The sequence below is a fragment of the Macaca mulatta genome, chromosome 18, assembly GCF_049350105.2.
Source record: "Macaca mulatta isolate MMU2019108-1 chromosome 18, T2T-MMU8v2.0, whole genome shotgun sequence".
Taxonomy (NCBI): Eukaryota; Metazoa; Chordata; class Mammalia; order Primates; family Cercopithecidae; genus Macaca; species Macaca mulatta.
The window spans coordinates 70359715-70372473 of NC_133423.1; the positions used below are offsets into that span (position 1 = coordinate 70359715).

A 12759-nucleotide genomic window follows, 5' to 3' on the forward strand; every position below is an offset into this window, starting at 1 on the left:
TGAACAGACCCTAAAATTTGGAGGTGGAGAATCAAGCACCTGTCTCTCTCTCTCTTTCTCTCTCTCTCTCTCAAGGGAATTTTTACTAGGTAAATAATAAAAATATGTAATCATTGACTAGGCCTTTAAACCTGAACTGAAGGTACGTTTGCATTTCTGTTGCCAATAGAGATTCCCACTAGTCCCTTACTCTGCCTCAATAGCCACCTCTCAGAGTCTACTTGTCCACTTGGCTACTGGGATATCATTTCCATGTTCAGCTCCAGGGAGCTACAGCCACACAGAGAGGTGAGAACCAGCCCCAAGGCTGCAGCTCGAGGAGGTCACTTAGAGAAATGGATTTACAAATCCCTTCCCTTACGAAGCCCTACAGTTGGCCACAAACCCTGACCACAGGCCTGTAAGAGGGAGAGGCCAAGCCAGGACTGACTCCCTGTGCTGTGAAATTGTGAACCCAGAGGACAAGAAGTTCTGGATCTGCATGGAAGGCATCAGCAGCCCAGTGTCCTGAAGCATCAGCCAAAAGCCTTGTGTTGACTTTGTAAGGCTGAGTTCCCACCAATAGACTCAGGCTTCAGGAAGCTATTTCTGAACAAACAGCATGCAGCAAGTGAGCTCTCTGTGCCTGTTCCCAACGCACTGAGCTTGGCCCCTGCTCAAGGTGAGCTGAAGGCAGTGAAACCTGTTCTCGGGTTGCTTTCATTGGTCAAAGTCCTTTTCTCAGTGTTGGGTGGCTCTTGTTGAATTTTGGTGCCTTTTGGGAAGATATGTAAAAGTCTACTTGAGCCTTCTCTGTGGGCAGTAAATAAATGTTTGTCAAAGACCAAATGACTAACTCAAGAAGTCAATTAGCGTGTGTGTAGTGAGCGTCCCCTGAGCCCAGCCCTAAATAACACGCGGTGAGAGGCTCACAGACACCCCAGCAGCAGCAGCAAATTGGGAGGTGGGGGGACAAAACGAACACCCCTGGGATCGTTCAAAAACAACCCGATGCTAAACGACTGAATTTGCCTTAACTTTGACCCATTTTGCTCTTTGCAATGTATGTGACAGATGACATGGCTCTGCGAAGTTTTCAAAGGCTTTTGGCTGAAAGCAATGCCATTTTAACCAGCAAGAGGATAGAGACACGCCCAGCAATGGCAGGCTCATTCAATATGCAAGCAAAGAAGGAGGCTTCAGCCTGGGTTGGAGCCCTTTCATGGATGGCAGGATGCAGATTAAGTGGCAGATTAAGTGGGGAGGAGAAAGGTTTATCTCAACCAGTGCAGGAATGCAGGGTCAGCAAGAGACTGGGGACTGGAGACAGCTCCAAAAACCGCACTGAGGGGTTTCCTTTCAGGTGCAGTGAGAAATAAGTATGCTGAGTCAGAAGGAAGAACTCCCTGCAGGGCCTCGAGGTTGCTCACGTTTCTCTAACTCAGGACAGGCATCCCTGAAGAGGTGCGTTTGGAAGACTGGACCACACAGGACCATCTGCAGAACCCATCGCAGAGGAACGGGATCAGCCCGGGGGATGGAACTTGATGGAGAGCAGAAAGGAAGAGTCCATCTTAGAGATATTTTGAAGGAGCAAAAGATAGAATGGGTGACAGGCGGGATGCTGGAGCCAGTGGCGAGAGAACAGGGGAAGCTGCCCTGACTATCCTGAAAGATATGAGGCAGGATTAACAGAATCAGGATAGATGGGAGGGGACAACCATAAGCAGAAGTGGCACTTCATCGGAGGCTCCTCAACTCCGAGCTGGGTGTCCTCTGAGCAGCCAGAATTCCCATGCCTTCCTTTCTCTTTTATTTTTTAAATCTTTCTTTTTTATTTATTTGTTTTTATTTTTATTTTTTGGGGAGATGGGGGGAGAACTTTCCAGTAAAAAGCAGAAAGCCTGCTAGACAAATTCAAAAAGCTGTAACACTCAAGTCCTCCTTATCTGAGGCCTTAGCATCTCCTTTTCTCCTCGTTCTCAATTTGGCTTCATTTTGCCCCAGATTCTTCCCCAGCCCAGTCTTTCCACCTCTTCAAATGACTGCTGACTCATCTTTGAGGAAGAGACGCTACTGCAGAATAAAAGATACAGCCAATGAGACTTTGTTCTTAATGTGGAGACCACAGTCCTGGACACCATCAGGAGGCTTATCTTGGAGAGTTTCGATTATCCTTCTCCAAAAGACCACCCTCAGAGCACACCAGGCTTTTATACACGGGTGATCCAAATAGAAAGATAGACAGGGCTGTGTTCTAAAGAGAGAAAGAGGGAAAAAGAAATAACTTTGTTCAGGAAGGAATGTAGGAGTTGATGGCAAGCCAGGAGAGATAACACTTTAGGCCTGGCACAGACCTCAGAAAGGGCTTCTGTTTGTTGACCAGACACGGAGGTTCACGCCGGTAATCCCAGCACTTTGGGAGGCTAAGGCGGGAGGATCACTTGAGGTTAGGAGTTCAAGTGTAGGCTGGCCAACATGGTGAATCCCCGTCTCTACTAAAAATACAAAAATTAGCTGGACATGGTGGCAGGCACCTGTAATCCCAGCTACCCAGGAGGCCAAGGCATAAAAATCGCTTGAACCCAGGAGGTGGAGGTTGCAGGGAGCCGAGATCGTGCCACTGCACTCCAGCCTGGGCTACAGAGCGAGACTCCATCTCAAAATAAATAAATAAAAGAAAGAAAGAAAGAAAGAAAGAAAGAAAGAAAGAAAGAAAGAAAGAGGGAGGGAGGGAGGGAGGGAGGGAGGGAGGGAGGGAAGGAAAGAAAGAAAGAGAAAGAAAGAAAGAAAGAAAGAAAGAAAGAAAGAAAGAAAGAAAGAAAGAAAGAGGGAGGGAGGGAGGGAGGGAGGGAGGGAAGGAAGGAAAGAAAGAGGGAGGGAGGGAGGGAGGGAGGGAGGGAGGGAGGGAGGGAAAGAAAGAAAGAAAGAAAGAAAGAAAGAAAGAAAGAAAGAAAGAAAGAAAGAAAGAAAGAAAGAAGGAAGGAAGGAAAGAAAGAAAAGGAAGGGTTTCTGTCTGCAAAGTCCTTGCACTGGATGGGGAGGGAGGTTAGGAAAAATGGATGCCAGCCTGGTAGTGGCTGATCGAATGAAGGAACAGAGTGAGTGAGTGAGTGACTTTAACACTAACATTTATGTAGCGATTCAGGAATACTCTGTGCCAAGCACTGTGCTAGGGTGGGGGGCACCTTTCAAGGAAAAGTTAACACAGCCCCTATGCAGTGGGGACCCACAGTTCATACAAAGACAAATAATCAGCATGTGAACTGTCTCAACAAGGTACAGTAACAAGGGACCGACTCCTCCTGGAGGAGGTGAGAAAACTCCATGGATGAGGAGGCAGTTGATCCGGATCAAGAGGGTAAAAACACAGATATGCACACACACACACACACACACATGCACACGTACATCCACACACACACACACACACGCACACCCACACGTACATCCACACACACACAGTAAAGAGGAATGCAGAACCCACCAAGTCAAGGGCCAATGGAAGAACGCCGTTGACCCATACCAAAGCAGGGACATATGATGGTGTCCAGGGAGCTCTCACGAACTCAGGAAAGTTCTGAGGGACTGGCACACAGGGTGTGAGGGGAGAGAGCCGGGAGGAGACTGGCCTTCCCATGATGCCGTTAACTGACAAGGGCCCATGGGTGGGTCAAGAAGATGATGGCAAAACCATGAATTCTGTTTTGGACAGGCTTTTCTCTCACTGCCGGTCTCTTTATCCTCCTCTCATAGCAGCCTAAACGACCCCCCAAAGCCTTGCCACTTGATCTATCTCATGTTCCAAGAGCAAAATGAACAACTGAGCATGAAACAGGATTACTTTCATGGAAGCATTTCAGATGCCGGCATTTTTTTTTGGTTTTGTTTTGTTTTGCTTTGTTGAGATGGAGTCTTGCGCTGTCGCCTAGGCTGGAGTGCAGTGGTACAATCTAGGCTCACTGCAACCTCGACCTCCCAGGTTCAAGAGATTCTCGTGCCTTAGCCTCCCAAGTAGCTGGGATTACAGGCATGCGCCACCACACCTGGCTAATTTTTGTATTTTTAGTAGAGACAGGGTTTCACCATGTTGGCCAGGGTGGTCTCAAACTCATGACCTCAGGTGATTCACCCACCTCATCCTCCCACAGTGCTCAGCCAAATGCCGGCATTTTAATTTACAGTCATTCTTCTTTGGAAAGCAACTCCCATGTGGTCAGCATTCAGTATTGTCCTAAAATGTGGTACTCTTGATCTCCAGTTTAAAATTACTAAGAGATTCCGACAAAGCAATTTGACATGTTAATATATGCAAGAATGTTGGTACATGATGGGAGATATTCCCATTTATCTTTATGTTTATGAAATGAATGACTGTACGGACTTCACGCCAGGCCCTGTGTGAAAGGCCGCAACAAGCTAAACAGTCCCTGCCCTCAAGTGCTTCATAGTTTAGCGAGGAAGGCAGGTGTGTAAACAAATTGTTACAATGAGATTGCCATCATATAGGAGAAAAAGCCGGACATAAAATAAGAGCTCTTTATTGCTAAAGTACAAAGGGCAAAGGGGCATGTGGCCCAAGCCAACACAGGACCTGATGCCAAGTCGGAGAGTCTGATCTTTATCTAGAAAGTAATGTTGAGCCACTAAAGAGTTTTGAAGCTGAGGAGTGACATTATCAAGACCGCATTCTGGAAAGATCTATTTGGCAGCTGTGCAGATGATAGCTTAGTTAAAGAAGATTTGGGAAACAGTAGACCAGCCAAAAGGACATTTCAAATATCTAGATCTGGGGTGTCCAGTCTTTTGGCTTCCCTGGGTCACAACGGAAGAACTGTCTTGGGTCACACACAAAATACACTAACACTAGAGATAGTTGATAAGCTTTATAAAAAAAACCGCAAAATAATATCTCTCTCTCTCTTTTTTTTTTTTTTTGAGATGGAGTCTCTGTCACCGAGGCTGGAATGCAGTGGTGCAATCTTGGCTCACTGCAACCTCCACCTCCCAGTTCAAGTGATTCTCCTGTCTCAGCCTCCCAAGTAGCTGGGATTACAGGCACATGCCACCGTGCCTGGCTAATTTATAATGTTTTAAGAAAGTTTGTGAATTTGTGTTGGGCCACATTCAAAACCGTCCTGAGCTGCATGTGGCCCGCAGGCCACAGGTTGGGCAAGCTTTATCTAGATCTAGCTTTATCATAGATGTTGACATTCTGAACCAAAGGGGTACCAGGAAGGGACAGAAAGCAAAGCACAAATCTAGGAGCTATTTGCAAGCTAGAATCAACAGAGCTTAGGGACTGATCTGATACTGGAGATGCAGGAGAGGCGCATGTGGAGATGCTTCCCTGGTTCCTGGTTTGGGTAGTGGGGCGGTTGGTGAAATATTACCAAGAGAAGAGATGGGGACAAAAGCAGTTTGAGGTGGGAGATGAAGAGCAAGAAGAAGAAGAATGAATTCCGATTTGGATATGATGAATTTGAGAAGCTGGGAGTCCCATCAGTGGAAGGCCTGGGAGGCAGCTGGATATTCAAGCCTGCAAGAAACAAAATTGGGGCCAGGAGGACTAAATTACTGCATGACCTTCAGCAACTGTCTCAGTCTCAGAGTATTTACCTGAAAAACGGAACAGCAGATTTGTGTATGACACTAGGTTGCACAGAAACTGGGGGGTACCAGGGAATGCCTAGTCCTGAGGTTTCCATCATGTAAGAGAGGGTCTCAGGCCCACCAAAAGCTTCAGCCGTATCTTTCACCAGAAAGAGCTGCAAATGCTTGTTCCAAGGCCCCCAAAGTGAGACTGAAGATAACTCACCAAAGCAGTGCTCACTCAGTCCTGACGGTATTGCTGAATCTCAAAGTCAGCTCCTGCTCAGGCACCATCTTTAAAGAGCCAAACCATGATACCCGGGCGTGGGGGGAGTCATTCCTCTCAGCAGCCCGCAGTGGGCACCATTTAGATGACGAATGGGGATGGGCTCTCAAGACAACTTCTATGGAGCCAGAGCCTCTCAGCAGCTCCCTCCATGCCTCATCCCCCGCTGGCTAACACGGTGAAACCCCGTCTCTACTAAAAATACAAAACATTAGCCGGGCTGGTGGCGGGCGCCTGTAGTCCCAGCTACTCGGGAGGCTGAGGCAGGAGAATGGCGGGAACCCGGGAGGCGGAGCTTGCAGTGAGCTGAGACCGCGCCACTGCACTCCAGCCCGGGCGGCAGAGCGAGACTCCGTCTCAAGAAAAATAAAAAAGTATTGGAAGTTTTACGATGCCTTTGTGTTTCAAGTAACAGTATTAGAACAATTGAATATTCATATGCCAAGAAATAAAATAAAATTAACTTTGACTTATACCTTACATCATATAAAACAATTAACTTGGAAAGAATCACAAACCTAAATGTAAGTCTTACAACTACAAAACTTCAAAAATAAAACACTGGGGAAAAACTCTGTGATCTTGGGATAGGCAAAAAATTCTAAGGTAGAACACAAAAGGCACAAAGCTTTTTTTTTCAGACAGGGTCTCACTCTGTCATCCAGGCTCTGGAGTGCAGTGATGCAATCAGAGCTCACTGCAGCCTCAGTCTCCCAGGCTCACACAATTCTCTCACCTCCCCCTCCCAAGTAGCTGGTACTACAGACATGAGCCATCATATCTGACTAATTCTTTTTTTTTGAAATATGGGGCCTCATTATGTTGCCTAGGTTGGTCTCAAACTCCTGGGCTCAAGCAATGCTCCTGCCTCAGCTTTCCAAAGTGCTGGGATTACAGACATGAGCCACCATGCCCAGCCATATTTTTTAAAGTTCATAAATTGAACTTTATCAAAATTGAAAACATTTGCTCTCCTAAAGATGCACTTAAGGAAATAAAAAGTCAAGTCATAGACTGGAATAAAATATTTGTAAAAGTTTACCTGATAAAGGATAATATCCAAAATCTATAAAGAATTATCACACTTAGAAATTAGAAAGTAAAAAATGAACAAAAAGAAAATAAATCTGGCCAGTGAGGTGGCTCACACCTGTAATCCCAGCACTTTGGGAGGCCGAGGTGGGTGGATCACTTGAGGTGAGTAGTTCAAGACCAGCCTGGCCAAATTGGCGAAACCCTGTCTCTACCAAAAATATAGAAATTAGCCTGACTTGGTGGCAGGTGCCTGTAATCCCAGCTACTTGGGAGGCTGAGGCAGGAGGATGGCTTGAACCTGGGAAGCAGAGGTTGCAGTGAGCCGAGATCGCGCCACTGCACTCCAGCCTGGGGGCCGGAGCAAGACTCCATCTCAAAAAAAAAAAAAAAAAAAAAAAAAGAATTCTCACACTTAATAATAAGGAAACAAACAATTCAATTAAAAATGGGTACTTTTTTTTTTTCTTTTTTCTTTTTTTTTTTTTTTGAGAGGGAGTCTTGCTCTGTCGCCCAGGCTGGAGTGCAGTGGCGGGATCTCGGCTCACTGCAAGCTCCGCCTCCCGGGTTCACGCTATTCTCCTGCCTCAGCCTCCCGAGTAGCTGGGACTACAGGCGCCCGCCACCTCGCCCGGCTAGTTTTTTTGTATTTTTTTAGTAGAGACGGGGTTTCACCGTGTTAGCCAGGATGGTCTCGATCTCCTGACCTCGTGATCCGCCCATCTCGGCCTCCCAAAGTGCTGGGATTACAGGTTTGAGCCACCGCGCCCGGCCAAAATGGGTACATATTTGAATAGACATTTCACCAAGGAAAATATATGGATGTCAAGTGAGCACATTAAAAGATGTTCAGCATCAGTCGTCAGTAGTCACTGCACACTTATATGGGTGACTAAACCAAAGAAAGAAAGAAAATCAACCCTGTCAATATCAAGCGCTGGTGAGAATGCAAAGCACTGGAACTCTCATGCATCGATGGTGGGAATGCAAAATGGCCAACTACTTTCAAAAACCGTTTGTTATTTTCTTTTTTTTAATCATTTTTTGCAGACCGATGCTCCTTTCTCTTTCCCATTGAGCACCCTTCTAGCTTCAGCAGGGCAGAACTCTTCTCCAGATGTGTGTAACTTATGTCTGAATATCGGGGAGTAGCTGAAGGATACAGAATTTCTTCCAAATATCACGCCTCTGGATTCTAGGAGCAAGCAGAAAGCCAGTAACCTTGCTCTGTTTGTTATAGGTGGAGGATCTTCCTATGGTTCCCCTCATTTCCTGATGTGTGTTTTGGAATGGATTAAATATTATCCCATTTTTTATTTTTATATTTATTCATTTATTTGTTTATTTATTTATTTTGTGACAGAGTTTGGCTCTGTCACCCAGGCAGGAGTGCAGTGGCATGATGTTGGCTTGTATATCTCGGCTCAGTGCAACCTCCGCCTCCCAGTTTCAAGTGATTCTCCTGCCTCAGCCTCCCAAGTAGCTGGAATATAGGCATGTGCCACCATACCCAGCTAATTTTTATATTTTTAATAGAGACAGGGTTTCACCTTGTTGGCCGGGCTGGTCTTTAACTCTTGACCTCAGGTGATCAACCCACCTAGGCCTCCCAAAATGCTGGGATTACAGGTGTCAGCCACCGCACCTGGCCACAATTTTTTTTTTTTTTTTTTTTGAAACGGAATCTCACTGTGTCACTCAAACTGGAGTGCAGCTGCACGATCTTGGCTCACTGCAACCTCCACCTCCCAGGTTGGAATGATTGTCCTGCCTCAGCCTCCCAAGTAGCTGAGACTACAGGCATGCACCACCACCCCTGGCTAATTTTTGTATTTTTAGTAGAGACAGGGTTTCACCATGTTGGCCAGGCTGGTCTCGAACTCCTGACCTTATGTGATCTGCCCACCTCAGCCTCCCAAAGTGCCGGGATTACAGGTGTGAATCACCACCGCCCAGCCTTCTATTGTTGTTGTTGTTGTTGAATTGAGAGGACCAGTGTGAAGACACTGAAGAAAATGGTTCTTCAACAAAAACTGATTAACTTTATGTAAAGTAAATGATATCTCAATAAACCTGTCTTAAGAAAAATAACACATGAAAAGAAAATCACTTTTATGGGATTTCTCTTTTCACTTCTAAGATAATGTGTTTATATGCATTCTTCACCAAACTGGCTCCATCATGTGGGTCGGCTTTATGCTCTTCTTTGCATGACAGTATGGACAAAGTAAGAATGGAAGCCTAAGAGATGAACTCCACACAACCCTAATTAGAGTTCATTCTTCTTAGGTGTGTCCTCACCTCAGTCAATCATTTTATCTCACACACACACACACACACACTCAACACACACCCCACAGAGGCTTTGCATCTCGTGCACTGTTGTTGGAGATATAAATGGGTATAGTCTCTGGTGGATGGGTAATTTGTATGAAAAACACTAAAAATGCTCAAATATACTTACCCAGAATTTTTTTTTTAATAGTCTTGCTCTGTTGCCCAGGCTGGAATGCAGTGGTACAATGTTGGCTCACTGCAGCCTTCACCTCCCAGGTTCAAACAATTCTCCTGCCTAGGCCTCCTGGGTAGCTGGGACTACAGGCACACAACACCATGCTCGGCTAATTTTCTGTATTTTTAGTAAGGACTGGGTTTCACAATGTTGCCCAGGCTGGTCTCAAACTCCTGACCTCAAGTGATTCACCCGCCTTGGCCTCCCAAAGTGCTGAGATTATAGGCAAGAGCCACCATGCTTGGCCTCACCCAGAAATTTAACTTTATTTTAGGGAACTAGCAAGTGCATAGGAAATCATAGTAAATATAGTAAAAACTGTGACTTATAATGGCATCCAAGTGCCTAAACGCAGACTCAAGCTAGACTGCCTGGTTCAGATCCAGCTCTACCACTTACTTGCTGTGTGCCCTTCAGGTAAGTTACTGCACCTCTCTGTGCCACAGTTTTGTTAGCTGTGAAATGGAGACAATAATTGTACCTACACCCTAGGTTTGTTAAGGAGTTAAATGAGATGCTTTATGTAAAGCAATCCACACAGTTCCTGTCCCATAGTAAGGCTTTAAAAAATATTCGCTATTGTTATGGTTGGAAATGTGTTCCCTGCCCAAAAAACTCACATTTGAAGCCCTGTCCCCAGTACCTCAGAATGTGACTGTATTTGAAGACAGGGTGATTAAAGAGGTAATTCAGGCTGGTTGCAGTGGCTCACACCTGTTATCCTAGCACTTTGGGAGGCCGAGGCGGGTGGATCACCTAAGGTCAGGAGTTCAAGACCAGCCTGGCCAACATGATGAAAACCCGTCTCTACTACAAAAATTAGCCAAGCGTGGTGTCGGTAATCCCAGCTACTTGGGAGGCTGAGGTAGGAGAGTCCCTTGAAACTGGGAGGTGGAGGTTGCAGTGAGCCAAGATTGAGCCACTGCACTCCAGTCTGGGAAACAAAGTAAGACTCCATCTCAAAAAAAAAAAGAAAAAAGAGGTAATTCAGTCAAAATGAGGGCATTAAAGTGGGCTTAATCCAATATAACTGACGTCCTTATAAGAAGAAATGAGGACGCAGACAGGCACAGAGGGAAGAGCGTGTGAGGACACAGGAGACGGCCATCTGTACACCCAGGAGAGAGGCCTCAGGAGAAACCAAATCTGCTGACACCTCGATCTTGGGCTTCCAGCATCCAGACTGTGAGGAAATAAATTTCTGTTAATTTTAGTCACCTCATCTGTGGTATTTTGTTATGGCAGCCCTAGCAAACCAATACAGCTATTAAATTACCAAATAGGGCAATTGGTTAAATAGATTTTGGTACAATCACAATGGAATACTATATACAGCCACTCAAAACAATGCTCTTGGTACGTATTTACTGATCCATAACGAATGAAATATTATTAGAGTGAGAAAAACAGGCTACTAATATGCATAGAATAACACTTTTTCGTTTATGTGTATGCGCATGTGAAATGTGGAAAGCATGATTATCTGCAAGAGAGAGGATTATTTCAGATTTCTTTTTTTATTATTTATTTTTATAGAGACAGGGTCTCACTATGTTGCCCAGGCTGGTTGCAAACTCCTGAACTGAAGTGATCCGCCTGCCTCTGCCTCCCAAAGGGCTGGGATTACAGGTGAGCCACCGCACCCGGCTGTGCAAGACATTTAGATTTGCCCCGAGGATTAATGACTTCACAAAGCGTTTGCCAGGAACTCTTCAAAGCTGGAAACAGAAGCCCTGGAGCATTAAATAAAAGTAAATACTTAGGCCATTGGTTTCTTCCTTGCTTTTCAAAGGGCAGTTTACTTCCTGGATTATCATTACAGTAGTCTGTTCTCCGGAAACCAGGATTGTTCAAGTGCCACAGATCAGGGTTGGGGCAAAAGAAAAACACAAAAAATCTAAAGATCACCTTGTTATAATTCCACTGTGCATGCTGTTTCCTCGTGTTGAGCCTGTGTCTGGAAAAGCCAAGGCATAAAGCATTCTTGTTGTGCGTGGTCCCCCAAAGGCATGTGGGTTTGGGCTGCAGACCCGGATTCCTCTTTCTTTGAGACTTACCAATTCAATTTGGAGAAGAAGTTCAGTTTCATTACACTAAAAAGAAAGCAGCTGCACCGGTCACTAAGGTGGGGATTCACATCAACAAATATTTAATGAGCTTCTAGAATTTGCCAGAAACTGTATCAATGCTAGGGAGAGGTCAGTGGCTCATGCCTGTAATCCCAGCACTTTGGGAGGCTGAGGTGGGACCACCACTTGAACCCAGGAGTTTGAGACCAGCCTAGGCAACATAGCGAGATCCTGTCTCTACAAAAGAAAATATTAGCTAGGCATGGTGGTGCACGCCTGTAGTCCCAGCTACTTGGGAGGATTGCTTGAGCCCAGGAGGTCGAGGCTACAGTGAGCCATGTTCATGCCACTGCACTCCAGCCTGGGCAACAGAGTGAGACCCTGTCAAAAAAAAAAAAAAAGCTAGGGAGAATACCAAAATAACTTAAGACCTGGTGCCACTGTCAACACATTTGCAATCTATTGTGCAGACAAACATGTAAACAACAATATAAGATAAAGGAAGTAGCTGTCTCAGCAGTGTGGGTTTTTAACTGAGGCCATGGGATGGGCCCCTGGTCTGTGACCTGCAAATATTACAGGCAAAGTGTGCATGGGCAGGCCTGGAGCTCTGCCTGGAGGTGGGGGCACACACGTTTTTCAGTTCTCAAAGGGTGGTGGCACCCACAGGCAAGAGACTGCAGAAACGGGTTGGGTGACATATTCTAATCACTTCCATGTCCCCAGCAGCATCTTGCGAGTGAAGTGAAGAATCCTGCAGCAGGAGCGTAAGGACTAGGGGCCAGTGGGGCATTGTTCGATTCCGTCTGAAAAGGGTTCTTCCACTTCTTTTTCAGTTTCCTCACATTATCCCCTTCTACGGGAGGGCATTCCCCAGAGCGTTAGGTCTCAAGCTGCCGGCAAAGTGCCTGTGTTCGTGCTGAAAGACTTTGGGGGCTTTAAAAACATGTTTCAGATTCTCCCGGCAACATGACTGCAGCTGGGAACAGGCTCATTTGCCTATCCTGGATCTGGTATTTCTCATGGAATTTTGACCAATAAGAAAAACAGATTCCCAGAATCACAGGAAGTTTGTCCACAATTTTAAGGTGTTTTTTTCTTACCCCAAAAAGTATTGTGAAAACTCTAAGTAGACTTTAGGAAGTGACGCTGGAATTACCCTAACCATTTGAGAGGTCCATTCTCCCAACCCTAAATGGCAAATGTTGGTGACAGATTCATGTTATGATCCAATTGGCTAAGACAGGAGGCGAATCACAGCCCAGGAATATTCACTGGGGGCTCTAAGT

At 45.7% G+C, this 12759-nt stretch overlaps 1 non-coding gene across 1 annotated transcript; it reads right to left on the reverse strand.

Annotated features, from left to right (window-relative positions):
• Positions 1–1855: 1855 nt before the first annotated feature.
• LOC114673880 (U7 small nuclear RNA) lies at positions 1856–1915 on the reverse strand. The gene has a single exon (XR_003724734.2). It is a non-coding gene; the product is annotated as a U7 small nuclear RNA (small nuclear RNA).
• Positions 1916–12759: the final 10844 nt, after the last annotated feature.